Genomic DNA, 21,118 nt, shown 5'->3' on the forward strand with positions numbered 1-21,118 from the left:
ACTTTTTCAGGAGAGTTTTAATGTGGTCCTTGTACCGTTTTTTTCTGGCCCCCGGCAGACCTTTGACCGACTGAAAGCTGGCCATACAATATCTGACGGGGTAGGCGGGTGGGCTGGCATACGGATCACATGTCCGACCCATCTTAGGTGTTTTTGGCCAAGGAGTGCTGTGATGCTGGGCGTGTTGGTCCGGTCATAAATTTCAGTGTAGAGCACCCTGTCTTCCCAGGTCAGACCTAGGATCCTTTGGAGGCAGCGGATGTGGAAGGCCTCGAGACTCTGGATGTGCCTCTGGTAGGGTGTCCAGGTTTCAGAACTATAGAGCAGCGTGGAGAGGCAGACTGCCTTATACATGGCTGTCTTGGTGGAGATGGTTAGATTCCATCCATCCATCTTCTTCCGCTTATCCGAGGTCGGGTCGCGGGGGCAGCAGCCTAAGCAGGGACGCCCAGACTTCCCTCTCCCCAGCCACTTCGTCCAGCTCCTCCCGGGGGATCCCGAGGCGTTCCCAGGCCAGCCGGGAGACATAGTCTTCCCAACGTGTCCTGGGTCTTCCTCGTGGCCTCCTACCGGTCGGACGTGCCCTAAACAACTCCCTAGGGAGGCGCTCGGGTGGCATCCTGACTAGATGCCCGAACCACCTCATCTGGCTCCTCTCGATGTGGAGGAGCAGCGGCTTTACTTTGAGCTCTCCCCGGATGACAGAGCTTCTCACCCTATCTCTAAGGGAGAGCCCCGCCACCCGGCGGAGGAAACTCATTTCGGCCGCTTGTACCCGTGATCTTGTCCTTTCGGTCATAACTCAAAGCTCATGACCATAGGTGAGGATGGGAACGTAGATCGACCGGTAAATTGAGAGTTTTGCCTTCCGGCTCAGCTCCTTCTTCACCACAATGGATCGATACAGCGTCCGCATTACTGAAGACGCCGCACCGATCCACCTGTCGATCTCACTATCCACTCTTCCCTCACTCGTGAACAAGACTCCGAGGTACTTGAACTCCTCCACTTGGGGCAAGATCTCCTCCCCAACCCGGAGATGGCACTCCACCCTTTTCCGGGCGAGAACCATGGACTCGGACTTGGAGGTGCTGATTCTCATCCCAGTCGCTTCACACTCAGCTGCGAACCGATCCAGTGAGAGCTGAAGATCCTGGCTAGATGAAGCCATCAGGACCACATCATCTGCAAAAAGCAGAGACCTAATCCTGCAGCCACCAAACCGAATCCCCTCAACGCCTTGACTGCGCCTAGAAATTCTGTCCATAAAAGTTATGAACAGAATCGGTGACAAAGGGCAGCCTTGGCGGAGTCCAACCCTCACCGGAAACGTGTCCGACTTACTGCCGGCAATGCGAACCAAGCTCTGACACTGATCATACAGGGAGCGGACCGCCACAATCAGACAGTCCGAAACCCCATATTCTCTGAGCACTCCCCACAGGACTTCCCGAGGGACACGGTCGAATGCCTTCTCCAAGTCCACAAAGCACATGTAGACTGGTTGGGCAAACTCCCATGCACCCTCAAGGACCCTGCCGAGAGTATAGAGCTGGTCCACAGTTCCACGACCAGGACGAAAACCACACTGTTCCTCCTGAATCCGAGGTTCGACTATCCGGCGTAGCCTCCTCTCCAGTACACCTGAATAGACCTTACCGGGAAGGCTGAGGAGTGTGATCCCACGATAGTTAGAACACACCCTCCGGTTCCCCTTTTTAAAGAGAGGAACCACCACCCCGGTCTGCCAATCCAAAGGTACTGCCCCCGATGTCCACGCGATGGTTAGATTCCTGTTGAGGAAAACCCTGGACCGTAGCCTTCCAAAGGCAGCAGAGGCCAGGACCAATACGGGCCTGGACTTCATCGTCAATGGTGCAGGATGGCGACAGGGTGCTACCGAGGTAGGTGAAGTGGGGGACGGTGGCTAATGGGTGCCTGTCAAGGGTGAAGATCGGCGTGTTTGGCCGGGGAGTAAACTCCTGCACGAGTATTTGTGTTTTCTTGGTGTTTATCTGAAGACCAATGGCACTGTAGATGGAGGCTACCACATGGGTGGATCGATACCTAACATCCACTGTAATGATACCAAGTACAGTAGCGTATCTAGTCGATACTACGATTACGTCGATATTTGTTGGCATCACAACATCTTCTTTCGTTTTTATAAAATTTATATTATGTTTATAAAGTCAGTAAATACGTCCCTGGACACATGAGGACTTTGAATATGACCAATGTATGATCCTGTAACTACTTGGTATCGGATCCATACCCACATTTGTGGTATCATCCAAAAGTAAAGTATCAAAGAAGAGAAGAATAAGTGATTATTACATTTTAACAGAAGTGTAGATAGAACATGTTAAAACAGAAAATAAGCAGATATTAACAGTAAATGAACAAGTGGATTAATAATCCATTTTTAGGGCCCGCATGGCCCATTGCATAAGGACTCCCACAGGGAGTCCTTATGCAATGGGACATAAGGACCTATTGAATTTGTAAGGTTTTATTCTTTCTTTATTATTATTCTTCCGCCGCCTCTTTGAGCACTAATTTGACCCACTTAACATGCTTCAAAACTCACCATATTTGACCCACACATCAGGACCTGCGAAAATCTAGCGCCCCCTAGGATAAAAAACAAACTAGACTGCCTGTAACTCCCACTAGGAAGGTTGGAGAGACATGAAACAAAAACCTCTATGTAGGTTTGACTTAGACCTAGTTTTCATAATGTATATCCTCGGGCAAAAATCAACAGGAAGTTGGCAATTCCCCCTTCAAGACAAAAAAGTACTAAAAACAGTCACTTTTGCCTTTTTTGAGCTGTAATTTGACCCCCTTAACACGCTTCAAAACTCACCAAACTGAACGCACACATCAGGACTGGCAAAAATTGTGATCTAATAAAAAAAACCTAACCCCAAATTTAAAAATTGCGCTCTAGAGCAATTTTTTAATAAAACGGAGAAAAAACTGCTCCTCGGAAGAAAAAAATGACAAAACTGCCTGTAACTCCCACCGGGAAGGTCGGAGAGACATGAAACAAAATCCTCTCCGTAGGTCTCACTTAGACCTACATTTCATAAATTGACAACCCCCAGCAAAAATCTACAAGAAGCTTGCTATTCCCCCTTCAACACAACATTTTTGTAAAAACCGGTCACCTTTCTTCAAACATTATCTCCTCTGAGCGTGTTTGTTGTTTCGGCTTCAAACTAACACAGGAGAGAGATTGAACCCTTTTGATTAAAAGTTATCGAAAGAGTTTTAATACCGGCTCCGGTTTTGATTTTATGACCCTTCAAAGAGCCGCTGCGCTGATGCTGCTGTTTTTTCAAGAAGGCTGCTTAAAAGCAGGAAGCACCAGCGTGCCCACACAATGCAGACAAGGTAGGTACACTACACAAAAGTCTTGGGACAATTCGGATTAAAAGTAGACAAAAGTATTGGGACACTTATGACGAAAACTGAACAAAAGTATTGGGACACTTAGGACTAGCACCTGCCAAATATGCGGGCCCGACCAATGCTGCTTGCAGCTTTAATTACAGTTTGTCCCTCATAATGTGTACAAAATAATAGGTGTATAAATGACACAATATGTTACTGCATAGACTAATTAGGAATCTTTGTTTGTTTACTTACTACTAAAAGACAAGTTGTCTAGTATGTTCACTATTTTATTTAAGGACAATAATAAACATATGTTTCATGCACCCTAAGATTTTTTTGTTAAAATAAAGCCAACAATGCAATTTTTTTGAGGTCCCCTCTATTTAGAAAAGTACTGAAATTATTTTAGTACCGGTACCAAAATATTGGTATCGTTACAACACTAATTTAAAGTTTTTGATCGCGACTGTATACATGATTAATGGGATTATTTTGTGTGATTAATCACATGAGTTAACTTGTTATTTTTGGGAGTCCTAATAAAAATATTTAAAAAAAAATAATTAACATACCGTATTTTTCGGACTATAAGTGGCAGTTTTTTTCATAGTTTGGCCGGGGGTGCGACTTATACTCAGGAGCGACTTATGTGTGAAATGATGAACACATTATAATATTATTTATCTCATTCACGTAAGAGACTAGACGTATAAGATTTCATGGGATTTAGCGATTAGGAGTGACAGATTGTTTGGTAAACGTATAGCATGTTCTATATGTTATAGTTATTTGAATGACTCTTACCATAATATGTTACGTTAACATACCAGTTGCTTATTTATGCCTCATATAACGTACACTTATTCAGCCTGTTGTTCACTATTCTTTATTTTAAATTGCCTTTCAAATGTCTATTCTTGATGTTGGCTTTTATCAAATACATTTCCCCAAAAAATGCGATTTATACTCCAGTGCGACTTATATATGTTTTTTTCCTTCTTTATTAAGCATTTTCGGCAGGCGCGACTTATACTCCGGATCGACTTATACTCCGAAAAATACTGTAATTGAAATAATATGAACATATTAAAATGTACAAAATGGAAAAAAAATAATCTATGTATTTTTTTCTGTCCTACATGGTCATACTTGCCAACCTTGAGACCTCCGATTTCGGGAGGTGGGGGGCGGGGGGCGTGGTCAGGGGCGGGGCGGGGCGTGGTTAAGAGGGGAGGAGTATATTGACAGTTAGAATTCACCAAGTCAAGTATTTTATACATATATATATATATTATATATATATATTAGTGGTACTAAAAGATGCAACCTATGCTTGAAAGAGAAACTGTTTATTATTTACCGTCCAGACCTGTCATCCCTCAACAAGCGCAGCGAAATTGTAACAACATGCCGCCATAGACGGAAACACCTCCTAGGTAACACATGAGCCAATCACCACGCCCCTAGGCCAGCCTGTACCCACCCACTCTGTGCCCTATATAAACCATGGTATGCGAATGCTCCCATTAAAATCTCCTGATGATTGAGGGTACCCCCCCTCATGAAACAGGCCTGTAGAGATGAAATAGTCTTGTGACTTTTTTCCCACACATACATATATTGCGCTCTACTACGGTATCGAGCACTATTTTTTGGATAACCTTATTAAGACACACATATATATATATATATATATATATATATATATATATACATATATATATATATACACATATACATATATATATATATACATATATATATATATACACACATATACATATATATATATATATATATATATATATATATATCTACATCCTGAAAATATGCAAACAAAACTGTGTTTAGATATGTCATGTCTGTGTAATCATGTTTTGTTTAGTTTCTGGCTTTTCACTCCCTTGTCTTGTTTCCATGATTACCCCATTAGTTTCACCTGTTCCACGTTTGGACTCATTGTGCACTCTTGTTTGTCACCATAGCAACCATTAGTTTTCACCTGTCACGTCACGCACCTGTTTCACGTTTTGAGTCACGCACCTGTTTTCGTTAATCATGCCTGTAGTATTTAAGTTCATTCATTTTCTGTTGTTCGTCCTGACGACCTCCCCACATTTATGCTCGACACATTTCCAACTCCTTTTCATGTCCATCGTTCACGCTGCTCCTTTTTTGTCCATGCCAAGTAAGTTTTCTTTGTTCAAGCCATAGTTTGCAAGTTTTGTTTAATTGTTCATAGTTTCTGCCCTTGTGCACGTTTCGTGTTTATAGTCAAGTTTTGTACTTCCGCCCTTGTGCGCGCTTTTTCGTTTATTCCTTTTTTTGATAGTTTAAATAAATCATGTACCTTCATTCCCGTCTCGCCCGTGCCAACTTTCCGTTGCATCCCGGAAAAGCAAAACACCCAAGATCAAGTCATGACAAGATAATTGATACTTCAAACTTGCGTAAATAAATCTTGAGGAATATAACATAACTTGGCTTCATGAGAGCTTCAAAATGTAATGAATAAAATGCTAAAGTTGTTGATAAACAAGCAATTATTTTAATAATTAAATATGGTCATTTTAAATGAATTATGATCATTTAAAATTATTTCAAATATGTTTATTTTAATGTATAATTCTATGGCTGGATGTAATAAGGAGTCAGAAAAAATACAAATAAAAATACAATTAATTTTGATGTTTTTAGCAAAATATAGTAAAAATTTATTTGTATTTTTTTTTTTTTTTTTTAATTAATACATATATATTTTTTTTTAGGTAAGATAAACATAATAATACAATTTATCTCTAGTCTGGATGATTTAGTTCTTGTCCGCCCTTGTGCGCGCTTTTCGTTTATTCCTTTTTTTGATAGTTTAAATAAATCATGTACCTTCATTCCCGTCTCGCCCGTGCCAACTTTCCGTTGCATCCCGGAAAAGCAAAACACCCAAGATCAAGTCATGACAAGATAATTGATACTTCAAACTTGCGTAAATAAATCTTAAGGAATATAACATAACTTGGCTTCATGAGAGCTTCAAAATGTAATGAATAAAATGCTAAAGTTGTTGATAAACAAATAATTATTTTAATAATTAAACATGGTCATTTTAAATGAATTATGATCATTTAAAATTAATTATTTCAAATATGTTTATTTTAATGTATAATTCTATGGCTGGATGTAATAAGGAGTCAGAAAAAATACAAATAAAAATACAATTAATTTTGATGTTTTTAGCAAAATATAGTAAAAATTTATTTGTATTTTTTTTTTTTTTTTTTAATTAATACATATATATTTTTTTTTAGGTAAGATAAACATAATAATACAATTTATCTCTAGTCTGGATGATTTAGTTCTTGTCCGCCCTTGTGCGCGCTTTTCGTTTATTCCTTTTTTTGATAGTTTAAATAAATCATGTACCTTCATTCCCGTCTCGCCCGTGCCAACTTTCCGTTGCATCCCGGAAAAGCAAAACACCCAAGATCAAGTCATGACAAGATAATTGATACTTCAAACTTGCGTAAATAAATCTTAAGGAATATAACATAACTTGGCTTCATGAGAGCTTCAAAATGTAATGAATAAAATGCTAAAGTTGTTGATAAACAAGCAATTATTTTAATAATTAAATATGGTCATTTTAAATGAATTATGATCATTTAAAATTATTTCAAATATGTTTATTTTAATGTATAATTCTATGGCTGGATGTAATAAGGAGTCAGAAAAAATACAAATAAAAATACAATTAATTTTGATGTTTTTAGCAAAATATAGTAAAAAAATTTTTTTTTTTTTTTTTTTTTTTTTAAATTAATACATATATTTTTTTTTTTAGGTAAGATAAACATAATAATACAATTTATCTCTAGTCTGGATGATTTAGTTCTTGTCCGCCCTTGTGCGCGCTTTTCGTTTATTCCTTTTTTTGATGGTTTAAATAAATCATGTACCTTCATTCCCGTCTCGCCCGTGCCAACTTTCCGTTGCATCCCGGAAAAGCAAAACACCCAAGATCAAGTCATGACAAGATAATTGATACTTCAAACTTGCGTAAATAAATCTTAAGGAATATAACATAACTTGGCTTCATGAGAGCTTCAAAATGTAATGAATAAAATGCTAAAGTTGTTGATAAACAAGCAATTATTTTAAAAATTAAATATGGTCATTTTAAATGAATTATGATCATTTAAAATTATTTCAAATATGTTTATTTTAATGTATAATTCTATGGCTGGATGTAATAAGGAGTCAGAAAAAATACAAATAAAAATACAATTAATTTTGATGTTTTTTGCAAAATATAGCAAAAATTTATTTGTATTTTTTTTTTTTTTTTTTTAATTAATACATATATTTTTTTTTTTAGGTAAGATAAACATAATAATACAATTTATCTCTAGTCTGGATGATTTAGTTCTTGTCCGCCCTTGTGCGCGCTTTTCGTTTATTCCTTTTTTTGATAGTTTGAATAAATCATGTACCTTCATTCCCGTCTCGCCCGTGCCAACTTTCCGTTGCATCCCGGAAAAGCAAAACACCCAAGATCAAGTCATGACAAGATAATTGATACTTCAAACTTGCGTAAATAAATCTTAAGGAATATAACATAACTTGGCTTCTGAGAGCTTCAAAATGTAGTGAATAAAATGCTAAAGTTGTTGATAAACATGCACTTATTTTAATAATTAAATATGGTCATTTTAAATGAATTATGATCATTTAAAATTATTTCAAATATGTTTATTTTAATGTATAATTCTATGGCTGGATGTAATAAGGAGTCAGAAAAAATACAAATAAAAATACAATTAATTTTGATGTTTTTAGCAAAATATAGTAAAAATTTATTTGTATTTTTTTTTTTTTTTTTAATTAATACATATATTTTTTTTTTTAGGTAAGATAAACATAATAATACAATTTATCTCTAGTCTGGATGATTTAGTTCTTGTCCGCCCTTGTGCGCGCTTTTCGTTTATTCCTTTTTTTGATAGTTTAAATAAATCATGTACCTTCATTCCCGTCTCGCCCGTGCCAACTTTCCGTTGCATCCCGGAAAAGCAAAACACCCAAGATCAAGTCATGACAAGATAATTGATACTTCAAACTTGCGTAAATAAATCTTAAGGAATATAACATAACTTGGCTTCTGAGAGCTTCAAAATGTAGTGAATAAAATGCTAAAGTTGTTGATAAACAAGCAATTATTTTAATAATTAAATATGGTCATTTTAAATGAATTATGATCATTTAAAATTATTTCAAATATGTTTATTTTAATGTATAATTCTATGGCTGGATGTAATAAGGAGTCAGAAAAAATACAAATAAAAATACAATTAATTTTGATGTTTTTAGCAAAATATAGTAAAAATTTATTTGTATTTTTTTTTTTTTTTTTTAATTAATACATATATATTTTTTTTTAGGTAAGATAAACATAATAATACAATTTATCTCTAGTCTGGATGATTTAGTTCTTGTCCGCCCTTGTGCGCGCTTTTCGTTTATTCCTTTTTTTGATAGTTTAAATAAATCATGTACCTCCATTCCCGTCTCGCCCGTGCCAACTTTCCGTTGCATCCCGGAAAAGCAAAACACCCAAGATCAAGTCATGACAAGATAATTGATACTTCAAACTTGCGTAAATAAATCTTAAGGAATATAACATAACTTGGCTTCTGAGAGCTTCAAAATGTAGTGAATAAAATGCTAAAGTTGTTGATAAACAAAGAATTATTTTAATAATTAAATATGGTCATTTTAAATGAATTATGATCATTTAAAATTATTTCAAATATGTTTATTTTAATGTATAATTCTATGGCTGGATGTAATAAGGAGTCAGAAAAAATACAAATAAAAATACAATTAATTTTGATGTTTTTAGCAAAATACAGTAAAAATGTATTTGTATTTTTTTTTTTTTTTTTTTTATTAATACATATATTTTTTTTTTTAGGTAAGATAAACATAATAATACAATTTATCTCTAGTCTGGATGATTTAGTTCTTGTCCGCCCTTGTGCGCGCTTTTCATTTATTCCTTTTTTTTGATAGTTTAAATAAATCATGTACCTTCATTCCCGTCTCGCCCGTGCCAACTTTCCGTTGCATCCCGGAAAAGCAAAACACCCAAGATCAAGTCATGACAAGATAATTGATACTTCAAACTTGCGTAAATAAATCTTAAGGAATATAACATAACTTGGCTTCATGAGAGCTTCAAAATGTAATGAATAAAATGCTAAAGTTGTTGATAAACAAAGAATTATTTTAATAATTAAATATGGTCATTTTAAATGAATTATGATCATTTAAAATTATTTCAAATATGTTTATTTTAATGTATAATTCTATGGCTGGACGTAATAAGGAGTCAGAAAAAATACAAATAAAAATACAATTAATTTTGATGTTTTTAGCAAAATATAGTAAAATTTTTTTTTTTTTTTTTAATTAATACATATATTTTTTTTTAGGTAAGATAAACATAATAATACAAGTTATCTCTAGTCTGGATGATTTAGTTCTTGTCACCCTGTTGTCCTCCCGTCGTGAAAAAAGGCTGTCCTCACTCAGGTCCGCATGGAGCTGGAGGGGGCGTGGCCTCCAGCTCCGGCTGAAAATCGGGAGATTTTCGGGAGAATATTTGTCCTGGGAGGTTTTCGGGAGAGGCGCTGAATTTCGGGAGTCTCCCGGAAAATGTAATGTGTTCCAGTCCCATTACATCAATCCCTGTGCTTTGACTTAAACGTGGTGATGATCTGGTCCCCATTATGTGATTACCCCCCCCAACCCCCGCCTGGATCTGGGATTTTCATTACCTCGCTGATGCGGAGCCCGCCCGAGGTCGGCCGGTCCCTTCGGTCGTTGTCAGATTGCGACTCCCAACAGAACATCTCGCAAAGTGTATTAGTAAAAAGACTTCAAGGAACAAAAGGATGCATACAGGAAGTGAGTGGGGAGAGAGACGGTAATGTCATTACCATTGGGAGTGCTAACATGCAGGTAGTACGGATATATACGGACAGGAAACATTGATATTCCAGGTATGTTCTCCCTCTGCTTTTGTAATGACAATTCCTAACATGTTTGTGCTGGGAAAATCTCAAACAACTTGGTCTGTAGCCATTAGGGATGTAACCATAGCAACCTTTCATACCACGCTTAAATTACCACTGTTATCACCATATTGTTCAACCTGCTCAAAAGGTACTTGCAGTACAGGCCAAAAGTTCAATGGGTTTTGTCACGTTCAAACACTGAGGACATCTATTAAACAAGACAAAAGGCAAGGAATCAAACAGAGACAGAATTCAATTTGGACTCAATATTGAGGAGAGACATGGCCACTGCACTCTCTGCACAGTCCTGCACCACGCTCTTGACGAAGAAGGTTTTCGTCTCCTCTTTTATTCAGATGTTCAATGTTCACGCACCAACACATGTCTCAGCAGGATTGGGAAGTATGTAAAACAGTCATTGTTTTCGGTCGCTTTGAAGACCAAGAAGAGGATTTCTCGGGCTTGGGCTCTTCCTGGATCCAGCTGGGGCAGGTGTTGGGAGGACAATGGATAACCCCTCCCGTCTCCTGACCACAGAGACTTCAAGAGGGCAGCGGGTCGTAAATAGCGTTGACCTCGGTTACCAAATAGTTGGAAGAGAGTTTGTGAAATACTTCAGAGAGAGTTCGTTTAACACTTCAAAGAGAGTTCCTCTGGAAGTTGAGCAGATCCTGCCCATCTGTCCGTGTTGAAATCACAGTGGCGTTTCACGAGCCTTCTTCCTCTTGTTAGGCCTCGAAAGACAGCATTCATAATACGTTTCTTTTGTGATAACTTACAAACAATTATTCCAACAGGTTTTCTTAATTTTCATGACTATTTACATTGTAGATTGTCACATCAAAACTATGAATGAACACATTGGCGTTGTTAGGCCTATTTTAGGGGGGCTCAAGCCCCCCTAAAATATTCTTAAGCCCCCCTAAATAATCTGGTGTTATATATATGTTATATATTGAGTCCAGCCCCTCTCAAGAGAAGTGGTTCCAGAGCCCTTGCTGTGCGTCGAAGTGAGTCCGACTATATCTAGCCGGATATTCTCCACCTCACGCACTAGCTCAGGCTCCTTTCCCCCCCAGCGAAGTGACGTTCCACGTCCCAAGAGCCAGCTTATGTAGCCGAGGATCGGACCGCCAAGTGCCCTGCCCTCGGCTTCCGCCCAGCTCACACTGCACCCGACCTCTATGGCCCCTGCTATGGGTGGTGAGCCCATTGGAGGGGGGACCCACGTTGCCTCTTCGGGCTGTGCCCGGCCGGGCCCCATGGGGACAGGCCCGGCCACCAGGCGCTCGCCATCGTGCCCCACCTCCGGGCCTGGCTCCAGAGGGGGGCCCCGGTGACCCGCGTCCGGGCGAGGGAAATCTGGGTCCTTGGTTTGTGTTCTTCATCGAGGTCTTCGAGCTGCTCTTTGTCTGATCCCTCACCTAGGACCAGTTTGCCTTGGGAGACCCTACCAGGGGGCATAGAAACCCCCGGACAACATAGCTCCTAGGATCATTGGGACACGCAAACTCCTCTACCACGGTAAGGTGGCAGCTCAGAGAGGAGTAATGGGAATCAGCACCTCCAAGTCCGAGTCCATGGTTCTCTCCCGGAAAAGGGTGGAGTGCCATCTCCGGGTTGGGGAGGAGATCTTGCCCCAAGTGGAGGAGTTCAAGTACCTCGGAGTCTTGTTCACGAGTGGGGGAAGAGTGGATCGTGAGATCGACAGGTGGATCGGTGCGGCGTCTTCAGTAATGCGGACGCTGTATCGATCCGTTGTGGTGAAGAAGGAGCTGAGCCGGAAGGCAAAGCTCTCGATTTACCGGTCGATCTACGTTCCCATCCTCACCTATGGTCATGAGCTTTGGGTCATGACCGAAAGGACAAGATCACGGGTACAAGCGGCCGAAATGAGTTTCCTCCGCCGAGTGGTGGGTCTCTCCCTTAGAGATAGGGTGAGAAGCTCTGCCATCCGGGGGGAGCTCAAAGTAAAGCCGCTGCTCCTCCACATCGAGAGGAGCCAGATGAGGTGGTTCGGGCATCTGGTCAGGATGCCACCCGAACGCCTCCCTAGGAAGGTGTTTCGGGCACGTCCGACCGGTAGGAGGCCGCGGGGAAGACCCAGGACACGCTGGGAAGACTATCTTTCCCGGCTGGCCTGGGAACGCCTCGGGATCCCCCGGGAGGAGCTGGACGAAGTGGCTGGGGAGAGGGAAGTCTGGGCTTCCCTGCTTAAGCTGCTGCCCCCGCGACCCGACCTCGGATAAGCGGAAGAAGATGGATGGATGGATGGATTTTTTTTTACAAATACATGCTGACATATTCATTATAAAGTGGCCCGAATATGAGTTTAAATAAATAATAACATAACCTGTCATTATTCACTCAGTTTCCCCTCACTTCATAGCGTAAGGTAGAGAGCCCCTTTAGTGTGTCGGTATCCAATCCATTCCACTTGTTCATATAGAAAATGCCCACATCACTCAAAATCCAGTCCACATTTTCTATGCGACCTTGCTTGCGGTCCTTGGACTTGTTCATATAGAAAATGCCCACATCACTCAAAATCCAGTCCGCGTTTTCTCTGCGACCTTGCCTGCGGTCCTTGGACTTGTTCATATAGAAAATGCCCACATCACTCAAAATCCAGTCCGCGTTTTCTCTGCGACCTTGCTTGCGGTCCTGCAGGTGTACGAAGCACATTAGCACACAGCACTGCAGAACAAGAACGTGAACGAATGCAAAACGGACATAAGAAACTTTTTCAAGAAAGTAAGTATTCATCACTGCTTGTAGTAAAATGTATTAGCTCCACTTTACACCAGGTCTGTGTTTGACAAAAAAGTTGACATTCCCGCTCTAAAACAATGCTGCTACTTAGTTAGCTAGTTAGCCTGAAATGCATCTTTAAGGTCCTGATTATTTATAAAGTTAAATGTGCACTCTTTTTTTACCATTTGCTATCTTTGGGGTTACTTCCTTCTGGAGCATCAGCTGTGTTTCTCACTTTACACATGGAGGAGAACAGGAGCTGAGCTCATTCACGTATGACTATCATCAGTAGATAATAATAATAATAATCATCATGCAAGTAATTGTTTCTTGTCGCTGCTGTAAACAAAATGTCACTGAGCAAACCCATGTTTGTTGTTGTACTGAACACAGATTGAAAATAAACCGACTGAAATAATAATAACAATGAATCATTTTTAAGTCTTTGTTAGCCGTTTGTGAAGTTTTGTGGTCGTGCGCTACGTTCGCTCGCATCCTGTTCATCTCCTGGGGGGCTAAGCCCCCTCTGTCCTTAAAAGCTAGTGACGCCCCTGAATGAACACATGTGGAGTTATGCACTTCATATAAAAAGGTGAAATACTTGAAAACATGTTTTATATTCCAGTTACTTCAAAATAGCCACCCTTTGCTCCGAGTACTTTGTTGCACACTCTTGGCATTCCCATCGATGAGCTTCAATTAGGTGAAATTGTTTACACTTCACAGGTGTGCTTAAAGGTCATCGAGAGAATGCCAAGAGTGTGCAAAGCAGTAATCAGAGCAAAGGGAGGCTACTTTAAAGAAACATGGAGAGTAAAAAAAATATTCAGTCACAGGCTGGACTCCAGGGAGGGGGTCCAGACTGAGGCCAAGGGAAAAAAAACTCATAAACCTGTTACATAGAATCAACAAAACTTGCAACAGAGGGGGCTGCTGCTATATAAGCGCTACTCAGCCGCCCATCGCCCTGAAGGGGAATCAAACAATGGTGAAGATCGTTGTGCTCTGTACCTTTGTCTTCCGTGCACTTCCATGCTGCACTAGATGTCTTTTGCCTAGCCTGTTTTTTTTTTCCCTAATAAAAAGGGATTCTACCTGCACGTCACCTTCCTTGCTCTGCATCCTGGAGTCCAGACCATAGGACGTACCAATCACGATAATTTCAATTTGAAACGAGAATTTGACCACTCTTTATCACTAATACAGCTAATCGTTACATCCTCGCCGTAACATGTCTCGTAGTCTATTCAGCACTTCAGCTAGCTAGCGATTAGCGCACTGGCTGCTTCTTCGGGATTTGAGCAGCATCAACATGAGTTTATCAAAGTGCGGTATTCAATCGCGGTTTTACAATCATTTGAATTTGGAAGGGAAATACCAGCTGGTGGAAATGTTACCGTTGTTTACGATTAATACAAAATAATGGTTACATCCCTAGTATCTATGTCTATAGGATTTTTTGGCACCTTTCTAGAACCATCTCTGACTACCACAAACATTTATTCACAATCATACCTTCATGGTGTCTTGCCCAAGGACTAGTGTTGTCCCGATACCAATATTTAGGTTCCGTTACCAAAATGTATTTCGATACTTTTCTAAATAAAGGGGACCACCAAAAATGTTATTATTGGCTTTATTTGAACAAAAATGTTTAGTGTACATGAAACATATGTTTATTATTGTAATTTAGTCCTTAAATAAAATAGTGAACATACTAGACAACTTGTCTTTTAGTAGTAAGTAAACAAACAAAGACTCCTAATTAGTCTATGCAGTAACATATTGTGTCATTTACACACCTATTATTTTGTACACATTATGAAGGACAAACTGTAAAAATGCACAATTCATTGATATTCCTTATTTCCTCTTATGGTTTCCAGCATTCACGCTATAGGAAGAAATTCCCGCCTTCTTTGACTTTATTTGAGCCGTTCTACAGTAAAAATTCCCACGTTTTTGGAACAATTTCCCTTGTGGATCAATACAGTTTGTCTAAGTCCAAGTCTAAGTCTAAGTTTCCAGGAATTCCACAATTCCTAGGAAATCTTGTCAGGGTTATTTAATCATTTAATGCTTCAGTCCTCCTCACTCGCTGTTAGGGTTGTCCCGATACCAATATTTAGGTTCCGTTACCAAAATGTATTTAGATACTTTTCTAAATAAAGGGGACCACAAAAAATTGCATTATTTTCTTTATTTGAACAAAAAATGTTAGTGTACATGAAACATATGTTTATTATTGTAACTTAGTCCTTAAATAAAATAGTGAACATACTAGACAACTTGTCTTTTAGTAGTAAGTAAACAAACAAAGACTCCTAATTAGTCAGTAACATATTGTGTCATTTATACACCTATTATTTTGTACACATTATGAGGGACAAGCTGTAAAAATGCACAATTCTCACACATTTTTGGTCCGATTAGAACCGTTGTGGTTCTAATCTGCGATGAGGTGGCGACTTGTCCAGGGTGTACCCCGCCTTCCGCCCGATTGTAGCTGAGATAGGCTCCAGCGCCCCCCCCCCGCGACCCCAAAGGGAATAAGCGGTAGCAAATGGATGGATGGATGGATAGAACCGTTGTACATGAAAAATTCCCACGTTTTTGGAACAATTTCCCTTGTGGATCAATAAAGTTTGTCTAAGTCTCCAGGAATTCCACAATTCCCAGGAAATCTTGTCACGGTTATTTAATCATTTAATGCTTCAGTCCTCCTCACTCGCTGTTAGGGTTGTCCCCATACCAATATTTAGGTTCCGTTACCAAAATGTATTTAGATACTTTTCTAAATAAAGGGGATCACCAAAAATTTCATTATTGGCTATATTTTAACAAAAAATGTTAGTGTACATGAAACATATGTTTATTATTGCAAGTTTGTCCTTAAATAAAATAGTGAACATACTAGATAACTTGTCTTTTAGTAATAAGTAAACAAACAAAGACTCCTAATTAGTCTATGCAGTAACATATTGTGTCATTTATACACCTATTATTTTGTACACATTATGAAGGACAAACTGTAAAAATGGATTATTAATCCACTTGTTCATTTACTGTTAATATATGCTTATTTAAACATGTTCTTTCTACACTTCTGTTAAAATGTAATAATCACTTATTCTTCTCTTCTTTGATACTTTACATTAGTTTTGGATGATACCACACATTTAGGTATCGATCCGATACCAAGTAGTTACAGGATCATACATTGGTCATATTCAAAGTCCTCATGTGTCCAAAGACGTATTTACTGACTTTATAAACATAATATGATTTTTTTTTTAAAGGAAAGGGAGAACATCCGCACCGTAACACAACATAAACACAACAGAACAAATACCCAGTATCCCTTGCAGCACTAATTCTTCCGGGACACTACAATATACACTTTTTTCCATAACTTGAGTTGATTTATTTTGGAAAACCTTGTTACATTGTTTAATGCATCCAGCGGGGCATCACAACAAAATTAGGCATAATAATGTGTTCATTCCACCACTGTATATATCGGTATCGCTTGATATCGGAATCGGTAATTAAGAGTGGCCGGGGGCTTGTAACAGGGGTCACTCCGCGCGCTCCGCCCGCGCAGCTTACCTGCCCGCCACCCCTGTTGCCGGGGGCGCGTAACAGGGGTCACTCCGCGCGCAGTGCGCTCACGAAAGGGGTGGGGCTCACCCTGGTTGATATAGACAGCAGGACGGTGGCCATGGAAGTCGGAACCCGCTAAGGAGTATGTAACAACCCACCTGCCGAATCAAGTAGCCCTGAAAATGGATGGCGCTGGAGCGTTGGGCCCATACCCGGCCGTCGCCGGCAGCGAGACGCGCTTGGAGGTGCGCTCAGCGCGGCTCCCATATGATTGCGCACTGGTGTGCGTCTGGGCCGTGACAGCGTGGCACGCGAATGTCTGTGCTGCATTGGATCAGTCTCCTTTCTTTAACAGGCAAAAGCTTTATAACCTCAGTAATGCCTTGCATCGTCTATATTAGATATATAAAAACGGGCGGGTGCGGGCGGGTGCGGTTCTGATTAAATGTTAGATCAGGTGGATGGCGGATGGTTGACGACTTTCTGATGCGGTTGCGGATGAAATAATTGCCTATCTGCGCATCTCTAATATATATATAATAAAATAAATATAGCTAGAATTCACTGAAAGTCAAGTATTTCTTATATACAGTATATATATATATATATATATATATATATATATATATATATATATATATATATATATATATATATACACACACAGGTAAAAGCCAGTAAATTAGAATATTTTGAAAAACTTGATTTATTTCAGTAATTGCATTCAAAAGGTGTAACTTGTACATTATATTTATTCATTGCACACAGACTGATGCATTCAAATGTTTATTTCATTTCATTTTGATGATTTGAAGTGGCAACAAATGAAAATCCAAAATTCCGTGTGTCACAAAATTAGAATATTACTTAAGGCTAATACAAAAAAGGGATTTTTAGAAATGTTGGCCAACTGAAAAGTATGAAAATGAAAAATATGAGCATGTACAATACTCAATACTTGGTTGGAGCTCCTTTTGCCTCAATTACTGCGTTAATGCGGCGTGGCATGGAGTCGATGAGTTTCTGGCACTGCTCAGGTGTTATGAGAGCCCAGGTTGCTCTGATAGTGGCCTTCAACTCTTCTGCGTTTTTGGGTCTGGCATTCTGCATCTTCCTTTTCACAATACCCCACAGATTTTCTATGGGGCTAAGGTCAGGGGAGTTGGCGGGCCAATTTAGAACAGAAATACCATGGTCCGTAAACCAGGCACGGGTAGATTTTGCGCTGTGTGCAGGCGCCAAGTCCTGTTGGAACTTGAAATCTCCATCTCCATAGAGCAGGTCAGCAGCAGGAAGCATGAAGTGCTCTAAAACTTGCTGGTAGACGGCTGCGTTGACCCTGGATCTCAGGAAACAGAGTGGACCGACACCAGCTGGACTGCTGCTGAGTGGTCCAAAGTCATGTTTTCTGACGAAAGCAAATTTTGCATTTCCTTTGGAAATCGAGGTCCCAGAGTCTGGAGGAAGACAGGAGAGGCACAGGATCCACGTTGCCTGAAGTCTAGTGTAAAGTTTCCACCATCAGTGATGGTTTGGGGTGCCATGTCATCTGCTGGTGTCGGTCCACTCTGTTTCCTGAGATCCAGGGTCAACGCAGCCGTCTACCAGCAAGTTTTAGAGCACTTCATGCTTCCTGCTGCTGACCTGCTCTATGGAGATGGAGATTTCAAGTTCCAACAGGACTTGGCGCCTGCACACAGCGCAAAATCTACCCGTGCCTGGTTTACGGACCATGGTATTTCTGTTCTAAATTGGCCCGCCAACTCCCCTGACCTTGACTTGGTGAATTCTAGCTGTAAATATACTCCTCCCCTCTTAGCCACGCCCCCGCCCCACCCCCCACCCCCCGAAATCGGAGGTCTCAAGGTTGGCAAGTATGGGAGCATGTCGAGTGCTACTGGGGTCACAGAGTTTTTTGAATAGCAGAATATAACCGGAGGAGCCAGTGGCTAAACAAAGCCAAAATGAAATGAAAGAATGCGGTAGCAACCACATAGTGTGCACGTTATAAATAGTGGACAGAAAAACAGAGAGGATTTCCAGGTTTAGATGAACATGTGTAGATCTGAAACATCCCAAACTATGTCCAACACAGATATAAAATTATAAGCGAGGAAAAGAAAGGACCATCGGGCCAAATCCACACCACGGATGTGTGGGCCGACTGGTTCCGTGCACGAGTCCCTTGATTCCGCCCGGACTATTCTGGATCCGTAGCATGGGGCCTGTGTGAATACGACGAGCTGGCTTTGTCGCGGAACCGCTTTGTTTTGTTGTGGCTAGAACCGAACCGGCCCAACCCACAGGTCCCGATGACCGTGGCCATGTTGCACAGAACGGCCGGGTGAACAAAAAACCCAAAAAAACTTCCTATGCTAAGGAAAATGAGTGCTTTGAATGGCAAACAGAACTTCCCCTCTCAGGCCCAATCAGTCGGAGAAAATAACAGTCTTTTTATGTAAAACACACAGAAAAGCTCCAGACAATGAACGACATTAAACATGATTTAAATTGCTAGTTGCATAGGTCAACAACCTCTGAGGGTTTTTTTTCCTGGAGTACTGCAAAACGAACAAATTACAGGGACTAATCTAACAACACCAAATTAGCGATGCGGATTACGAGCTGCGTCATGACTTTTGTCGATTTGAGCGGTGCTTGCCGACCACATCACAGACTCGCTGCAGGATGGATTCATCGTCCAGTCCATAGTGGATCTAACATAATAGTGTGAGAGTCCAGTCCATACTGGATCTAACATAATAGTGAGAGTCCAGTCCATAGTGGATCTAACATAATAGTGAGAGTCCAGTCCATAGTGGATCTAGCATAATATTGTGAGAGTCCAGTCCATAGTGGATCTAACATAATATTGTGAGAGTCCAGTCCATAGTGGATCTAACATGATAGTGAGAGTCCAGCCCATGGTGGATCTAACATAATAGTGAGAGTCCAGTCCATAGTGGATCTAACATAATAGAGAGAGTCCAGTCCATAGTGTATCTAACATAATAGTGAGAGTCCAGTCCATAGTGGATCTAGCATAATATTGTGAGAGTCCAGTCCATAGTGGATCTAATGTAATAGTGAGAGTCCAGTCCATAGTGGATCTAACATAACAGTGAAAGTCCAGTCCATAGTGGATCTAACATAATAGTGAGAGTCCAGTCCATAGTTGATCTAACATAATATTGTGAGAGTCCAGTCCATAGTGGATCTAATGTAATAGTGAGAGTCCAGTCCATAGTGGATCTAACATAATAGTGAGAGTCCAGTCCATAGTGGATCTAACATAATAGTGTGAGTCCAGTCCATAGTGGATCTAACATAATAGTAAGAGTCCAGTCAATAGTGGATCTAACATAATAGTGAGAGTCCAGTCCATAGTGGATCTAACATAATAGTGAGAATCCAGTCCATAGTGGATCTAACATAATAGTGAGAGTCCAGTCCATAGTGGATCTAACGTAATAGTGAGAGTCCAGTCCATAGTGGATCTAACATAATAGTGAGAAAGTCCAGTCCTTAGTGGATCTAACATAATATTGTGAGAGTCCAGTCCATAGTGGATCTAACATAATAGTGAGAGTCCAGTCCATAGTGAATCTAACATAAAATAGTGAGAGTCCAGTCCATAGTGGATCTAACATAATAGTAAGAGTCCAGTTCATAGTGGATCTAACATAATAGTAAGAGTCCAGTCCATAGTGGATCTAACATAATAGTAAGAGTCCAGTCCATAGTGGATCTAACATAATAGTAAGAGTCCAGTCCATAGTGGATCTAACATAATAGTAAGAGTCCAGTCCATAGTGGATCTAACATAATAGTGATAGTCCAGCCCATAGTGGATCTAACATAATAGTAAGAGTCCAGTCCATAGTGGGGTCAGCAGGAAACCATCCCGAGCAGAGACGGGTCAGCAGCGCAGAGATGTCCCCAACCGATGCACAGGCGAGCGGTCCACCCCGGGTCCCGACTCTGGACAGCCAGCACTTCATCAATGGCCACCGGACATGTGCACCCCTTTCCACAAGGGAGAGGCGGGGCAGAAAATAAAAGAAACGGCAGATCAACCGGGGTCTATTTAAAGGCTAGAGTATACAAATGAGTTTTAAGATGGGACTTAAATGCTTCTACTGAGGTAGCATCTCTAACTGTTACCGGGAGGGCATTCCATAGTACTGGAGCCCCAATAGAAAACGCTCTATAGCCCGCAGACTTTTTTGGGGCTCTGGGAATCACTAATAAGTCGGAGTTCTTTGAACGCAGATTTCTTGCCGGTT

The sequence above is a fragment of the Nerophis lumbriciformis genome, linkage group LG07 (genome assembly GCF_033978685.3).
Source record: "Nerophis lumbriciformis linkage group LG07, RoL_Nlum_v2.1, whole genome shotgun sequence".
NCBI lineage: Eukaryota > Metazoa > Chordata > Actinopteri > Syngnathiformes > Syngnathidae > Nerophis > Nerophis lumbriciformis.